At 41.9% G+C, this 18,566-nt stretch overlaps 1 long non-coding RNA gene across 3 annotated transcripts in view; it reads right to left on the bottom strand.

Moving 5' to 3' along the window:
- Positions 1–25: 25 nt before the first annotated feature.
- Gm46261 overlaps positions 26–18,566 on the bottom strand; it is a 40,897-nt gene continuing 22,356 nt past the window's right edge. For all 3 annotated transcript variants that reach the window (XR_001780132.2, XR_001780131.2, XR_001780130.2), the window contains 2 exons: positions 1,715–1,819; positions 26–1,428 (listed from right to left, as the gene is read on the bottom strand). This is a non-coding gene — a long non-coding RNA (predicted gene, 46261). The remainder of the gene's footprint in view (positions 1,429–1,714; positions 1,820–18,566) is intronic.

Genomic DNA, 18,566 nt, shown 5'->3' on the forward strand with positions numbered 1-18,566 from the left:
GAGGATGGCTTAGTCGCCCATCAATGGGAGGAGAGGTCCTTGGTCTTGCAAAGATTATATGCCCCAGTACAGGGGAATGCCAGGGCCTGGAAGTGGGAGTGGCTAGGTTGGGGAGCAGGGTGAGGGGAGGGTATAGGGTACTTTCGGAGAGGAAACTAGGAAAGGGGATAGCATTTATCTAATTAAACAAAACCATATTTGTGAATAGATGCATACCTGATGCTTAGGATTGGAATAAGATAGCAGCCATACAAGGGTTGATGTCCCTAGCAAAAAGGAATTTGGCTGCAAAGGAATGCTGTCATGTCAAGGTCAACATTAGCACACCAGGTTCCCTGCCCTTTTGTCAGCCCTCATCCTCCTAAGTCTAGCAGGATGAAAGCTTTTGAGCTGAAAACTGTAAGACCAATTAGCAGGATGGATGGGCAAATATTAGGAGAGAGGTGTTCCCAAGGTCAGCCAATCCTCATTACTTTAAATCCCCTTTGATGAATTGACCATAAGCTAGAAAGAAACTTATAGTACAGAGCATCCTGGGACTATGACCAGCCCACTAACTTCTCTGCATCTTAGTGTTATCCACAGCTAATGGGGGTCACTAGGGGCAATGTCTTAATATCTGGATGTGGTGGATGGTGTTAACTTCCTGGGTAGATGTGAACAAATGTCTACTGATCACATAGGGCATCAATGACAGACCAAAGTAACAATTCTATCAAAGTCCAATCTGGTGAATCAAGGAGTTTTCTGGACTTCCTTACAAGGCATGGGTCAGGGGGTCACTCGTCCCCGTATATCTGCATCACTCAACCCCATCCCATCAAGGATGGTGGCCTCCTGGGAGCTGCATCATGGAGTCCCTCTCTCAGTTAATCTTCTTATATATGTCAGCATCTCCCAAGATCACTGGTAGCCAGGGGAGAGCAGAGGAGAGTAATGGCTGGAATTCCTGGTAGGGATCCTATGTCCCTCCCATCTCTTTTTTCTACTAGGGTTGTCAATCACTCAGTCACTCTTATAATAGCCATTGCTATCTTAGTGGGGCTCTGCTCAATTAGTTGCTATAGTTACCAGGCCAGGGTAATCTCTATTTCAAGATGGCAATCATGTTATGCCTAGAGGAAAGAGTCATATGTAGGGTCTGCTAGTGTAATTGCCAGACTGGAGCCGGTACTCAAAAAAAAAAATGGAAGCTATTATTTTTATTAGTAATAGCTTTTTGGAATAACTCAAGTCATGGACTGTAGAGTTTTTTGAGCCCTGGAGCCCTTAGCAGTCACATAAGGTAGTTCTTTATTTCCCAGAAAATGAAAGAGACTCAGCAAAGCACAATGACAACTCTGGGGTCACTCAGCCATCTGCTTCTTGTCTTCCAGGTAACTTCATCCAGGAAATTCTATCATTAATGAGTCACATGGGGTTAGCACCCTATGGTCAAAAGAAAGTTGTCATTAGAAAGGACTTAAGGGCTTCATTACATCAAAGCCCTGCAGAATTCTGCTTAGGAGCACTTCATTGGCAGTCCTTCAAGGCATGATAACATGTTAAAGAATAAAGTTGTCTTAAAGACAAGAGCCAAGAGACTCTGACTTCAGATACAACTGTCTTTTGCTCCCACTAGCCCTAAAAGTGACATTTGGATTTTTTTAAGCTTCTCTGGCTTGTAACAACAAAAAGAAAAACAAAACAAACAGCCAGACGTAGTGGCACATACCTGTCATCTTAGCGTTTGCAAAGTGGAGGTGGGAGGATCTTCAGAAATCCAAGGTCATCCTCAGTTATATAGTGAGTTCAAGGACAGCTGGGACTATGTGAATCACTGTCTCAAATAAAACAACAAAAGAGCCACTTTTAAAGACATCAAGGACAGTCTGTAGGAGAAAGGGACACATGGATGCAGTGGAGGACAGCAAGAAGCATCAGTGTGGGAACTATCTAGCTGACTATGGGTGGGTAGTATTGCAGGAGCCACGGGATGCTGAGGGAAGATGTTAAGGTGTGGTATAGCACTGGCCTGACTTGCTATTTCACCATGTGATATAACATCTCAGCATTCACGTTCCACATACCCACAGCGTAGCTACACAGTGTAAAAGGCTGGCCCAAGTGACTTAGTACTGTTTTGTTTGACAGTCTGTAGGCAAATTTTCATTTGTTTTAAAATGTTTCTCTTTTTTGGCAACAGTTTTTTGCTTTGTCTCAAACTTCTGTGTACTGAGATGTCTGGGTTTTACATTTTTAGCCAGCACTTCTTGCATCTGATAAGACTGGACAATTGATTGACAGTGATGTTGGGTGATGGTCTTCAACTGAACTTGCTTTGTAGCTGAGAATGACATTCAACTTCAGTTCATCATGGAAATACTGGTCAGTCAGTCAGTCAGTCAGTCAGTTAGTTAGTTAGTTAGGTTTTGTTTGTTTGTTTGTTTGTTTGTTTGTTTGTTTTATCAACTTGATACAAGCTAGGGTCATCTGAGAAGAGGGAGCTTCAGATAAGACAATACTACCATCAGATTGACCTATAGGCAAGTCCATGGGACGTTCTCTTGACAATGATTGATTTTGGAGGTCCCAGCTCACTGTATGCGAGTCATGCCTAAACAGGTGGTTCTATGTTGGGTAAGATAGCAAGCTGAGCAATCTATGAGGAACAACCCAGTAAGTAGTGATCCTCCACGGCCTCTGCTTCAGTTCCTGTCTTCAGATTGCTGCCTTGAGTTCCTGACCAGACATCACTTCATCTCAACTAAAAGCTAAAACAAACCCTTCTCTCCCAAGTTGCTTTTGGTCATGATGTTTTATCACAGCAACAGTAGGTTATCTGAGACACAGGGTATGCTTGGTTTACTTGCATACAGTGCACAGAAAAGGTGCTGTGATGGGAACTTAACTGAAAAATAGCAGCTTGGCTAATTTGTGGTAGTTTATTATTTTGAAAAAAAGGAGGGGGAAGGAGGAATGAAAGAAGGGAGGGAAGGAAGGAAGGAAGGAAGGAAGGAAGGAAGGAAGGAAGGAAGGAAGGAAGGAAGGAAGGAAGGAAGGAAGGAAGGGAGGGAGGGAGGGACGGAGGGAGGGAGGGAGAGAAGAAACCAGGGAGTGAGGGAAGGAGAAACAAAGGGAGAGGAGGGGAAGAATTGAAGGGAGCAGCTTTGTTCTTTTTCCTTAGTCCTCTCTCCTTCTCTCCCTCCCTCCCTCTTTTCTCTCCTCCCTTCTTCCTGTTCGCTTCCTTACTCATGAAGGGTCTATTCACATATTGAAAACTCATCTGACTCATGAAAAGTTAATGTGAGATCCTGAAGGTGGGTGATGGTTTCATCTTTTTTTAAAAAATCATTTTTGTGCATATTCTCCACTCCTCGTTCCTCTCCAGAGCATCCCAAAACCAAATCCATGGTGCCTTCATCCTGCCTGGCACTTTGCACACCTGGCTGGCTTCCCTGGGCTGTCAGTGAGCAGGCTGCCAGCCTCCAGGAAGCCGTTCCAGCACCCTTGCCGCTGTCAGGACTGCTTGTGGGCTGGAGACAAGGAAAACAAATGCTGCTAATGAGCTGGAAACATAACACACTTGTAAGAACCAGCACAGAGATGAGCTGCTCCCTATTCTTAGGGAAAGGGGGAAAATGGAAAAAGACAGAATGCAGAGCCCTAATTCCAAAGCACTCAGCTCACCACAGCTCACAGCAAGTTGGGCTCATGCCTCTCCCTACCCCTCTCACGCTGACTGACCCAGCCTTCATTCACATGTGCATATGGAGAGATGACAGCACAAATTAGAGTCTGGAGTCTAGGCCTTGTCAAGGTCAATGTTCTCTATCCCTGTTCTGTAACCCTGTTCTTCACCCACATGCCAGATGCCTGTTGTCATTCAGTTGGCCTGGGTTCTCAGGCCTTTCTGTCTTCTCCACTATAGATAGAAAAGTCAGTTGTTTAGTTTTGTTGTTTTGAAACAGGATCTCCTGGAGCCTAGGCTGGTCTTTCAATTACTTGGTAGCAGAGGATAACCTTAAACTTCTGACCCACTCTTCTATCTTTACTTCCCAGGGGTTGGGATTATAGATATATGCCACCATGTAAGGCCTCTACACTGCCTAGTAAAGGACAAAGAGGCTCATGACATCACTGGGTTCCATATGGTCTGGTTTGAGAGTAGAATAGATGTTGACTGAAATAAGTACAAATGCTAGCCTGGTCTCTTGGCAGACACCTGGCTCATGGGGTGATAGCTCCCAATCAGAACAACCCATTCTCGGTAGGCAGCCATGTATAAATTCTAGGTCTTCCATAAAGAAATAGCCACTAACTTGCAGCTTAAAGCAGTCAAATTTATGTGCTTACATTTGGATCCAGGGAGCCAAAGCTCCGGGTGTCAGCAGTGTTGGTTCTTTCCAGAAGTTCTGTGGGGATAGTGTGTTCCCAGACTTACTCCTAGCTGGTGGGGAGTGCTGGCAAGCCTTTTTACCCCATGCTTATACACACAAGGCCTCAGTGTATAGCCCCATCTTCACAAGGCCATAGAAGTGTGGCTGCCTGCTTCTCTTCTGTGAACACCTGCCATGAACATAGAGCCCACCTTTGATTCATACTGCTCTCACTTGAGGGTTCTTTGCTTTTGTTTTTTTGCTTGTTTGTTTGTTTGGGTTTTTGTTTGTTTGTTTGTTTTTTTACCATTTATATTATTGCTGCCCTCTCATTCAGTTCCCTCCTACCCATCCCCTGTCCCAGTCTTCTCTGAGAAGGTAGGGTCTATGCTGAGTATAAGCCCAGCCTGGTGTTTCAGGTTTCTGCAGAGCCAGACAAGGCATCCCTTTTGAGGAATAGATTAATTCCAGCTGCAGGCAAGAACATATCCATGGGTTCTAAGAAAACACAAATTGCTTGAGGGTGGGGGCACTGAGCTCAGCTTATCTAGTTTCTCCCTTCTTGTAATAGCCCCTCTGTTTTGAAGGATAGCATCCCTACTCCTCAGCCCTCATTTTAAGGAGTTGGCTGGTCTTCAAAGATGAATCTGAAGAACTGGCAGAACCAATCAATAGCCCAACCCCAGAGCTTCACTGCCTAGATCATCGTGCAGCAATAATTAAACTCAGTCTTGAGCCATCTTAAGGATGTGGTTGGGATAGAATCATTTTATCCTAGAGATATCATGCCCAGTTTGTGGGAGATTCTAGTGGTAATATGCACAGGGAAAGAGCTGGACTCTGGAGAGGGGTCTCAGAAGACAAAGAGACCAGAAGCCTCCTGGACCTATCTTTGCCTGATGACCCCATGAAACTTCACTTACATGTTACACTTAAGATTTCCTTGCCCTCACCTGTCAGTCTTCTGAAAATGACTTATTTTTTTAAGGCTGGGTAATACATTAGCATTTATCTCTTCCACAAATACCCTTTTGCCACTAATGAGCCAGGAAGGGCATTAGTCACTGGCCTGAGAAGATTCAGAATGAAAGACAGAACTCCTGATTTCAACAGGAGTGTAGTCTCTTGGGAATTGTATAGATGTTGCCATGGAATTTCTGTGGCAAGTGATAGGAAAGTTCCTGAAGTTGAAACCTAACTTCTCATAGAGGTGCAGAAAAATACCCAAAGGGGATTGGAGGGCTTTCTCATTAAAATGTGCAAACCTCCTTACGATTGTCAATGCTCCGAGGAAAAGACAAAAGTATGGAAGTTTAAGGTGACAGAGAAGATGGATTGCAGTCAAGTTGGTACTGTATAGCCAGGAGAAAACCTGTACTCTCCCAGGGTTACTTGCAAGCTGTCTATTCATAGAGAAGATATGAATATCTGGACAGTCTGAGCCAGCTCAGTACCTTCAGACAAGGAAAACACATAGATGGGAGAAAAGACTCATAGATCTCTACAATAAAGAAGATGTCCAAGGAGAAATTTTCCTGGAAACTGCTCTACTTGGTAATTCCATCTTGACCAACTCAGAGTTGAGCTGGTTAATGTCTATTTAAATGGGCTGGTTGATAGGTTATAATTGTGTGGTGGACCCTTTGTTTCCAGTCATACTTTGGATTCCTTTCAGAACTGCAACCCTAGAGGAAACTGTTCTTTTAGGCATTCATGTCTAAATCACCTTACATTAGATGATCTTGTACTGTGTAAAACCCAACTTGAATTCATGCTTACACAGGATCTAAAAGGTCATCCTCAGTCCCAGACAGCATCATCACAGGGCCCTAGCTATATTAACTAGGTACCTCAGCTCCAAATGCTGAACTGGAATGGAGTCATTCTTCCATCATGACAAATGTGGTCCCTGCTTTTAAGAGAAGATTGTGTTCTCATGCCCAGGGACACCAACATGCAGACCAATCATTCTATATAACTTCAAAGAACCCTCCTAGCTGAACTCTCCCAACAACAACAAAAGAGTATTAAAAGCTTCAACGGAAAAAGCTAAGTAATATATAAAAACAGACATATTAGAATTATACCCAACTTCTCATCAGAAACTCTAAAGGCCAGAAGGTTCTAGGTAGATGTCTTGCAGTCCCTAAGAGACCACAGATGCCATCCAATACTATTATACTATATTAACTTTCAAATCACCATATATGGACAAAACAAAAATTAAACAATAGATATCCACAAATTCATTCCTATAGAAGATACTATAAGTAAATCTCCAACCCGAGGAGATTAACTATACCCAAGAAAACATGTAAAACAAATAATTTCACACAAGTAAAACCAAAATGAGGTAAACACACACACACACACACACACACACACACACACTACCACCACCAACATCAAAATAACAGAAATGAACAATCATTTGTCTTTATTGACTCTCAACATCAATGGACTCAATTCCCCAATTAAAAAACATAGACTATCAGAATGAATGCAAAACAGAATCCTCTATTATGTGGCATACAAGAAACACACCTCAACATCAAAGACAAAATTACCTCAGAATAAATGGATGGTAAAAGTTTCTTGTTCCAAGCAAACAGACCTAAGAAGCAAGCTGAAGTAGCCACTTTAATACCTAATAAAATAGACATCCAACCAAAATTAATCAAAATAGATGGAGGACACTTCCTACTAATCAAATAAAAAATCCACCAATATTTTCTCAATTCTGAATATCTATGCCCCAAATGCAAGGGTAACCACATTTGTAAAAGAATCATTACTAGAGCTTAGATCACACATTCAAACCCACATGTTAATAGTGGGAGATTTCAATACCCCACTCTCACCACCAAACAAGTCATCCATAAATAACTAAACAGAGAAATAATAGAACTACCTGATATTATGACTCAAATGGACCTAACATATATCTACAGAATATTTCACTCAACCACAAAAGAATATACCTTCTTATCAGCACCTCATGGAAATTTCTCTAAAGTTGACTATATACTCAGTCACAAAGTAAGTCTTAACAGATACAGACTGACCAGCCAGGATTGTCAATCAGTGTTCCCTAAGCTCAGAAAGAGATGTTCCTCACAAAATAAAGTGGGGAGAAAGGGAGGAAGAAATCTAATGCTAATCTTGGACCTACCACACAAGTCTAGCCCACCAGTATTGCCAAAAGCACATTTGCATTTTATCAACTACCCACTCCTCTTTTTAGAAACTGTCATGTCTCATCTCCAAAGTTTTATAATTATACCAAAAATTGCACTCTCTTACTTAGAGCTAAGAATTAGCTCAAATTTAGTTTTGAGTTCAATTCTACAAGCTTAGCCTCTCTGAGCCTGTTTCCTTAACAGAAGATTGAGTTCAAATGGTTTAATTTAGAGAGCACTTTACAGAAAAATAAGGGAGGCAAAACACCTATTAGAGCTTGCCATGAAGAAATTATCTGTAAAACAGAATCCTTTACTGTTGATTTTAATATTTTTTTTCTGTGACTGTTATTAGTGGATTGTAATAATTCTTCCTGATGCTGTGAAGTTCAGTTGACTATCTCCTAGGTCATTATAACAGCCTATGTCAAGTGTGGGTCCTATTGTCAGTTCAATAATGGCTCTAACACAGGAACCAGGACCATCCATTCAACACCACTTGAGTGTTTTCCCTGTTCTGGCTGCCTTTCTCAGATGTGAGGCTCTGCACAGGCTGGCTCCCTTGGCTCTCCAGGAGCTTAAGTTCTCAGGAAGCCTGTCAACAGACCACCAATAAATAAAAGTGGCATGTAGTAGATGGTCTGGGTGAGCTAACCAGGTGGCTGAAGAAAGATAATCAGGGGTAGGAGAGACAGAGTAAGGCATGGGATCCAGAGAGTAAGTAATGGTCCTGGCAGATGAAAGAGGAGGAGCCATCTACACAGCTGTCAGAAACACACAGGTACCTATGCAAAGGAAAAACAGGGAAAGGAGAACAAATCCTCCGAAAGAATCATCTTGATGTTTATGATGCAGAGAGGACAGGGAAACTGAGCATGAGGGAACACGTGATCTTATGATGCCAAAGAAGACGATGAAGAGTTAGGGAGGGCTTTAATCCAGATAGGCTCCAAGCACACTGTTTACACCAAGTCGTATATCAGTACTTTTTAAAGCTCTAAGGATGGCTCCTCTTTTAATTCCTCTGTCTCTGTCTCTGTCTCTGTCTCTGTCTCTGTCTGTCTCTGTCTGTCTCTGTCTCTCTCTGTCTCTCTCTGTCTCTCTGTCTCTGTCTCTCTCTCTGTCTCTCTCTCTCTCTCTCTCTCTCTCTCTCTCTCTCTCTCTCTCTCTCTCTCTCTCTCAATCTGTGTGTGTGTGTGTGTGTGTGTGTGTGTGTAAGCCAGAAGTCAACCTCTAGTGGTGTTCCTTAGGAGCTGTTCAGCTTGTCTGTTTTGTTTGTTTGTTTGTTCGTTTTGAGGCAGGGTCTCAAAGAAAATATACAGAACTTGCTAATGCAGACTGGAGTTGCTGGTCTGCAAGCTCCAGAGACCTACCAGGCCTGCTATTCCAACTCTTGGATTAAAAACACATACCTTGCTCAGCTTTTTACATGGCTCCTAGCAACTGTAAGAACGTTGCCAACTGAGCTGTTTCCCCAGCCTGCCTAGTTTAGTTTGCTGTTGAATGCAATTTCACCTTGGTCATCCTTGCCTTGGACCCCTGGTGCTGGTTATTGCCTCATCTCTACTCATCTAATCACCTGAAGAGAGAAATGTCAGACAGACACACCCTTCCCCATCATGGACTTCTCACGATGGCATCCTTGTGGCACCCTGTGTGATAGCCCATTGGGGACTTACTTGGCCCTTGGCCCATACACTCTTTCTCCTCCTCAGCATTTGGGAAGTTGGCTCCACTGCTGGAGGGAGACATTTTAGGAGAGGTTTCCATGGAAACTCAAACTTTCTCTCCAGCTGCTCATGCAGTTTATCCCTATATTTTTAAATGCACATTTCTTTTTGATCAGCTTTTGGAATCTTGCTCCCGTTGGGATAACTAGCACAGAATGTCTAGGAATATAGCATTCCTCAATCTCCAGTGAATGGTGTGCTCACTGTGTTCCCATAGCTGACAGGGAAGAGCATCAAAGCTGTGCTGCAGTGATGAATTGTTTCTCAGATTCCTCCCCACTGGTCTTTCAGGTAATCAGCCTTCCATTCCCAGGTGGCCTTTAGCAGCATTGATGGGACATCAGGAATCTTAAGAATTTACTTTTCAATCTCTGCCTGCTATCAAACAGAGCCTTTCCTTGTGACTCTAACTTCTTTTTCTCCATCACCATAAAATCCAAGGCCAGCTGTACTCTCTTTTTTCTAATCCCTACAAGTTCAAGCCTTAATCCAACATTATTGTGTCTCTTTAGTCTTCTTACCTCATATACATATTTTGGTTTTTGTGCTTGAACTTGAATACAGGGCCTTATACACCATAGTCAAGTACTCTAGCACTGAGCTATATTTCCAGTTCTCAAATCCACCCCTATCATGTTTTCAGTAGCATGTATCAAAGCTGACCATTCTAGACCTTCAGAACTGTGTTAGCATCTTTATCATACTTCTCAAAATAATAATGAGATCATTGTCTTGACACTTATACGTTTATTGCCCATCTCTCTATTAAAACACAAACTCCCTAAGGAATTATGTCTTTTTAAACTTCTGCACCTCTTATATCCACTGCTGTTTATCTGAAACAATAAAAATTAAGTAGTTCTATTGAGGAAATGGCAATATTTGGTCTAGGGAATGAGGAGGAGTGAAATAGTGAAATGGGTTCAGCTTTGTGCATTTGTGGAGTGCAGCCTAATTTTTCTCTATGAAGACAAGAGCTCTGAAATGCTGGGAAGATAAATCTGCACTAGCCATTTGACAGGAGGTGGATCAAAGCAGAAACTTTCTGTGGGGACAACCTTCAGTGTCTTCTTAACAACTGAGCAGGAGGTACCCAGGACCATTAACATGGGCCCCAAGCCTCAATAGATAAGAAGGAGAGTAGCAGAATTTTTAGTTAATTTTCTGCTGCTGTGATGAAACCGTATGACCAAGGCAACTTACAGAAAGAAGAGATTGTTTTGGTTTATGACTCCAGGGTATCAGAGTCTATCATGGTTCAGAGACATGGCCATGGGATGTAGGCATGGTAACAGGAGCAGGAAAGCTGAGATCTTACATTTGGAACCATAAGCATGAAGCAGAGAGCAATTTGGAAGTGACAAAGCTTTAAACCCTTAACCCCACCTTCAGTGACATACTTCCTTTAGCAAGGCCACACCTCTTAATCCTTTTCAAACAGTTCCAGCAACTGGGGACCAAGCATTTAACCGCATGGACCTATGGAAACTATTCTCATTTAAACCGCCACACATGCCATCGACTGAAGACCAACCATTCAGATTTCTGAGAATAGGGCTGACGTTTCTCATATACACCAACACAGAAGAGCTGAAACTCTGAGTCCTCACCAAGGCCTATAGCGGCTTACTCCTGTCATGTCTCTAGCTACAACTGGCTCTCCACTCCCTCCTCTTCCTAGCTAGGACCATGTACCTGTCCCAGTAACCTCACACAGAACCTCTTGCCTTTATAGGATATTCCACCTTGCATTCTTCACTTGGTAACTTGGGTCTAAATGATGTATTTCTCAAACCTTATACTGGGATTCAGGTGAAACGAAGGCATAAACCCTATTTGTCTCCATTTAAGGACCAGATCTGACTTCAAAAAGGCCATAGGCACTAGCTCCAAAAACAGACCATAAGCCCCAGAAGCTAGGCCATAAGACACCAGCTCCAGGAACAGACCATAAACTCCAGAACAGGACCATAGAACCCCCTACCAAGAATAACCTGGGAATAACCACAAAACTGGAAAAATATCTTATCTCAGAATGGGCCATCTGTGGTGGGCAGCCCCATCTCATCCTATGGTTAAATGTTCATGACATAGGAATTCAGACACTGACCACCTGTGACCCCCCTAGTACCCATCAATGAAATTTTAGATTGCCTAATCCTTTTAGAAAGTTCCCCTGGTTTCCTGTAAGAAGGCCCTGTTGCCATTTTGGAGAATGGTTGACCCCCATATGCTGGATGTTTTTGCAGAATAAACACTCTTTGTCTTGGCTTACTATCTGAGTCTGGGGCCTTCCTTCAGAGATTTTTGGACCCTCACACAGGCCCACACACTCCTCTTTCCAGTTACAAATTGAACTCTTGACATCATCACTATAACCTCTGTGTTCAATTAGTTCCTGCTGGTATCAGTAGAGGATTTGGGGCTAAGAAATCTCTTGTTCAGTGTAGCTCCTTAAATGGAGTGCTGTGTCTAAAATGCAGTGGATAAGAACCCAATATAGTGGGTTTCTATTTCATGGAGTTAATTCAGAAATTGACCAGAATGAAGGAGTTTGTGACATAGGCAGCCAGCAACTCTTCTACAAAGTTCTGAGAGGACTACTACCTCACATGACCAGAAGAGAATTAAGCTATTCATCTCTCAAAAGCATTAGTTACTTTTTAGATAAACAGTGGAAGGTGCCACTCCCACCCTTGTGGCTACACTGTACCTCTGTCCTCTTGTCTGCCCTTGTCTTTATGTCCTCTAACATGGTATTCACATGCACAAGCAGTGTGACTACTCTCTCTTCGTTCCAAGCACCCACCAGAATACCAGAGCCAGGTCTTCTGCCATGCTTAGAAAGAGGGGAAATGCAAGCTTTGTCCCCAAGGTTGTTAGAAATCAGGGTGTCTCTGAGCCACACTGGGGCCCACATCTATGTAGAACCTTCCAGCAATTCCGGCAAAAATCTTTGCCATCACTATTCTAGGAAGAACTGTGGATTCGTGTGGGACCCAAGGCAGAAACCTGAACTCCAAGAAAACAAAGAATCAGTTATTATGCAAATCAGTCAGCACTGAAAAGAGAGGAAAGGAAACAAGAAGCAAACAGGCTGTCTGGTGCCACCTGGCTCTAAAATAGTTTCCTCTCCGAGTTTTAAAAGGTGTCAGCTCATTCAAAACAAAGGTCTCTAATCACCCAGAAAGTGTTTTTCACTCTGCTGATTTCACTTTCTATCTAGGCAACTTCCAATGGCGTGATTGTGCTTTCAGAGAAAAGCATCCAGGAGACCCTGCTTTCTTTTCTTTATTTCAGGCGAAATTTCCACCTTTTCTGCCAAATGACAAATGGGCCATCAGGCCATCATGCTCAGGCTTATTCATGCAGCACTGATTGCTTGCCCTGCACCTTGCTGAGTGCGAGGGGATAAAGGATGGAATAGATACAAAAAGGCCAATCTTAGTGGAGTTGGCAGTTCCAGGGAACATTTACATACATAGTCTCACCCATGTACACACACACATACACACACGCGCACACACACACACACACACACACACACACACACACATGCACACACACAAACACACACATACACACATGCGTACACATTTGATTTGGCAGTTTGTGTTTATCTCTAGTGTCTGCCTACTTTTGGGGAATAAAGATTAACAAAACAGGCCCTAAGCTTTATAGACCAGTTAGAGGTTAATCAGTGGGTTCAATGTGCCTGCTACTTTGTTTCTTCAGTTACTAAATGCCTATTATTTACTATTGTCTATCAGTTACTCTTCTATTGCCATGAAAAGACAGCAGAAGCAAAGCAACTCTTACAAAAGAAAGTACTTATTTGGGATCTTGTTGACAGTTTTATAGGGATAGCCCACGATTGTTATGGTGGGAAGCAGACAGGAATGATGCTGGGGCAATAGCTGAGTGCCTCATATCATGATCCCAGGTAGGAAGCAGGGGAGGGGGGTGGTTAGGGAGAGATCAGAGACAGAGACACAGAGAGACACAGAGAGAGATGGAGAAACAGAGACTGGTGTGGTTTGGGCTTTTAAAACCTCAAAGTCTAACCCCCAGTGACATTCTTCCTTTAAGACCATACTTTTTAATACTTCTCAAACAATTCCACTAAGGGGATCAAGCATTCAAGTACATGAGTCTAGAGGGGCATTCTCACTCAAACTTTTATACACTAAAATAATCTATTAAAGTTTCTTAAGAAGTTAATGAGGGTGGGACTGAAAAGATGGCTCAGTATTTAAGAGTGCTTGCTTGTGAGGGATCTAAATTTGTTTCCTAACACTCATATAAAGCAATTCACAACTGCCTATAGCTTTACCTTCAAGTTATGGGGTACTTGCTTCTGGTGTCCATAGATACTAAAACATGTATATGCACATATAGACACATATACAGAAATACAAGTAAAATAAATATGTTTTTAAAAAGGAAGTGGATTGAATGAGCACCAATGCTCCTTTTGCAGATGTAGACATGCTCAGACTGGAAGGAGCAATTTAAGTATGCTATCTGCCAGCCTCAGCCTTCAGTGCTAAAACACTCTCTAGCACTGTCTGACCCCATGCAACAGCCACAGAGGCTGCTAAACACTTGAAACAAAGTCCAAACTCAAATTCCTCTAAGCTAAAAAAGCACTCTGAATTATAAATATTTACTAGGAAGAAATGAACTCTAATCTTCTTCAAGCACTACATATAGATTACATACAGAGTTAACATATGGGACGTAATGGGTTAAAGCTATTACCAAGACAAATTTTACCTTTTTTCAATGCAGTCACAAGACATTCAAAATTATTCGTGTGGCTTGGGTAAATTCCTAGTAATATCTGCCATGGTCTTCTTGAATTATTTTTGGCAAGAGGCTGTCCATTAACCCTTCAGAAATTCCACTTTTTCATTCAATAGCATAGGCTACGTGGAGTGGAAGTGGCTCTGCTTGCTTATCCATAGTCTGAGCATTTGATGCACTGAAAGTTATGGTGTTCCGGGCTGTTCTGGCATCGGGGAGTGATCTCAACTACCCTTTCACTTTTACACATCTTTTGAAACTTAAACACACATACATGCACACATATACCCATACACACAGGCATGCACACACATACATACCCACACATATACTTGCTCCTCTCACTGGAGGAAAAACCACATGGTAGAAAGATCTTTAGTTGAGGAGTCAGTAGTAAGTTTGTGTCCCATGTTTCTAATATTGTACAGCCTTGGGTAAGTAACATCTATCACCTCTTATCTTTAAAATGTGTAATAAGCCCATGAAAGTAAGTGAGTGAGTGCGTGAGTGCATAAATAAATAAATAAATAAATAGGAAAGGGGTGGCAATTCTCCAAGCTGCCCAGCCTTCTTGTTTTTGGCGATTAGAAACCTCTTTTAAATCATGTCAGGAAAGGCCAGCTGACCTGGGAAGACAGTCAGTCATGGTCTGGTTCACTGATAGGTGCAGTCCTCGGTAAAGACAAATGTATCACATAAAGAGCCACTTGAGAATGAAACCCAAGGAGGCTGCAGATTCTAGATGAATCACAGGATGGAAGACCTTCCAATGTGCTATTCAGAACCACATAAACACATGGCAAGTCCCTTGGCTTGAAACAAACAAACAAATTAAAAAATACAGAACAAAATCAACCTAATTTAATAAGTCCCTCTGACTCCTAAGCTGGTTTGAGTTTACAACAAAGAACCCTGACTAATATATTATGGTTGCTGACTAAGATAGTCCCTAGTTTACTCCTTTATTTCAAACACTTGTAGCTTGTCATGTCGGAAACTAGTTTCACAAACAAGCAGAAGGACAGATATGTTAGGACTACAGAAGGTGTGGACAACAGGACCCTGGTACTCAGGATCTCTGCTCCTCCTCTGAAAACACGCACACACACACACACACCTGTTCATCATAACCTTTGTCTCATTAAAACAACAATAACAACAAACGAAAATCTACTTGGTCACCAGCTCCATCACTCATATTATTATTTTGTATTGAAATGATACTTGTTACATATTTCCACTGAGGACTATAGTAACTAATTAGATAACATGAACACATGTTTCTTTTTATAAGCCCAATGTGGGTGCAAAAGCAAATTGACTTGCATTAGAATTCCCAGTGTGATTCATCAGTGTTTGCAATGTATCTTCAAAAGTCAGAGTCTTGTTAAGCCTGCTGTTTCTTTCTCCTGCTCTCATTCTTGTTCTCCTAACAAGTGGATTGTATCAGAACACAGAGCAGAAAGGCCCCAAGGAATGGCTGCTGCCTTCCTCCCTCCAGGCAGAAGCAGCAGATCCTTCGAGACAGGGAGTGACTCTCAGTGTGTATATTATGGGTTGAATGTGAACCTAAATGAGAGTTTAGTGTTTCTGAAATGTTCCATGGAGCACCCGTGCCATGGTCAAAGCCTGCATGGGATGATTTCCTTTCTCAAAATGTTTGCTTTTTATTTATTCTCTGAAAATTTCAAAGACGTATACAATATATCTTGTTTGTATCTACCCCTCACGCCCTGAACTTTACCTCAGGAGTCTCTATCCCATCTTCCTCTCTCCATGTATAATCTTTTATTTACTTTTAAGCCGTTAAGTCTAATTAGTGCTGTCCACATAGACAAAGGTATGGGGCCCTTCTTTGGGGCACGGGAATACTGGCCTGCTAGTAGCCACATGCCTAAGGAGAAATGACTCTCCTCCCAGAAACCACCAATTGCCAAAGCTCCCCAGCTGGGGTCAGGGGTGCGGGGGGAAGGCCTTAGGACCACCAGTGCTAGAATGCTGACAGGTTTGATCTTGTACAAGTCTCACACTGTAAATACAGTTCTGTATGTCCATGAGAGCAACAGTCATGCCGTATCTGGAAGCAGCATTTCATGGCATCCCACTGAGGCTCTTACTTTCATACTGGGGTTTTCACTCCCAGCATGCCTTCACAGTTGGGCTTCCTTCAGTAGATCTATCTCTTTATTGAACTCTCTTTTCATTCCATTGAATTTTTTCAAACAGTTCTGAGCATCTAGATTCGGCTTTTCATACTTGCATAGCAAGCACCCTACTGACTGAGCTATTTCCCCAGTTCTCATGTTTCTAATGCTGACTTCCAAATTTCGTGCAGAATGTGTCATGTAGACCATGTCAATGCATTACTTTGGGAAAAGAAGACTCTGAGAAGCACATGTTGGACTTGGCAAAATTGACAATACAAAGGCCGCCATTACTATGAAAGAACTTAGCAGAAGGAAATGTTATAGAGTATGTCATCAAATTTCACCCTTGAACAGAACACTAATCTGTCTAACCTTCTCCTTAATTTTAAAATATTATTTTCATTGGCAAACTATAACTATCCAAGCTAATGTGTTTCACTATGCCATTTTCATACATGTATATAAAATATCTTGGCCATAACCACTCCCTATTAAGATCTCTTGTCCCCTCCCAACTATATGGATCCCTTTCCTCTGCCCAACTGCTCCCGTTCCTACCTTCATGTCTTTTTATTGTTGCTGCTATTAATGAACCAGTGAATTTAGCTAGAGTTGCTTCTGTAGGGGGTTATGTACAAGAGTGTGGATGACTTAACCAGTAGATATAACAATAAAGAAAAAAATCTCTCCTTAACATCTGCATTACAATAATATGTTGGCAAAAAATAATAAACTCATTATTTTAACTATTAACTGGACAAAATCAATAAAATAAAGTTTGTAAGAAATATATTTATATAATAGGAAAAATAAGAAAATTCTGAGGGGATATCCATTCCTTAAACTGGGCTTCCTATTCACACTGTGCTGGGAAATTCCTAGCTACAGTAGCTGTTCTGTGCACTGCTGGCTGGGTAGCAGCATCCGTGGCTTTTCCCAATAGATGCTTGTATCCATGACACTCATATCCCTCCCACTGTCAGAAATAAATACATCTCCAGACAATGCCAGAGGCCCCATAGGTGGCAGAACTCCCTCCAACTGAGAAGCTCTGCTTTAAGTAAAATGAAATAGGCAACTGTTTTGTTTTACATTTATATTAAACTCGATTCTAGTTGAAAATACAACATCCATGACTGCTTGTACATTTGATTCCCTAGATGGTGTTTTTTTTTTTTTTTTTTTTTTTTTGAGTCTGTAAAATCTCGCTTGGCATAAATATTAATGTATTGGAAGGGACTTTCACTGTGGGTTCGACTTTGAGTGGAAGCATAAAAGCAGGACTCAGTTGGCCAAGGTCGCTAATTAAAACTACCATGGATAGTTAGCTTCAGAGGCACCACCTTTTATCCCAACAAAGGGAAGTATACAGTAGAGAAGGCAAGATCCCTAGGCAGATCCAGGCCATTTCAAAAGAGTTGAGCTAACTCACTTCCTCTAATGAGGCACTAGAAAACTACAGAGTGAATGATGTCTTATAACAATGTGTAAGCTGATGGAATTTCTTCAAATTATTTTCTACCATGACAAAAAATAAAAGAAAGAAAGAAAAGAAACGAAGAGAAAAGAAAAGTATCATAGAAAAAGGAAAATGCTTAAATTAACTAAATCCCATATTCATAAGTGGTTACAGATATTTTATAAAATAGCTAACAAGACTAATTAAAACTACCTTACTATTTTACTTGTTGTGATAGGGTTTCTCACTGATTCTGGAGGTCATCACTTTAGCTAGAGGGCTGGAAAAAAACCTAGGTGGAATCTACCTGTCTCTGCCCAGCCCTGCCCCCCAATTTGGTGCTAGCTATGCTGCATATCTGGCTTTTACTTGGGTTCTGGGGATACAAAAAAATTAAGGGATACCCATGTTCCTTTAGTCAGTTATCAGACTATTGAAATGATGATCCATACTTGGGGAACTGGAATTTCTCCAGCAATCCCATGCTAGAAGGGAAGTGTTGAAGTCTGGTGCCAGCCAGACGAGGAGCTTGTCTCCTGGAATCTCACATGGTTCTAATGGCTTTTGGACCACTTGAAAGAAGATACTTGAGCTAAAACAATGATGGTGGGCAGGACCACACCTTGACCAGAATTACTACATGTACCTCTCCTACTCCATTTAAACCTAAACCTAAGCTAAACCCTGAAGATTGACTTAGGGTGGGCATAGCTCATTGGACCTCTTTATTTGCTCCTCTGGCCAATGTGGTCATGTGAATAAGTCTCTTCCCTCTACTTTTTTACTAGCACTTCTTTGAGTGACCAACCCAGGATCATTGGAGCTGCCAGGATCCGGGCTCTGACTATAAGTGTTCTGGTAATCAAATCATAAATTATGTATGACAG

Source organism: Mus musculus, chromosome 11 (assembly GCF_000001635.26).
Source record: "Mus musculus strain C57BL/6J chromosome 11, GRCm38.p6 C57BL/6J".
NCBI classification, from domain to species: domain Eukaryota; kingdom Metazoa; phylum Chordata; class Mammalia; order Rodentia; family Muridae; genus Mus; species Mus musculus.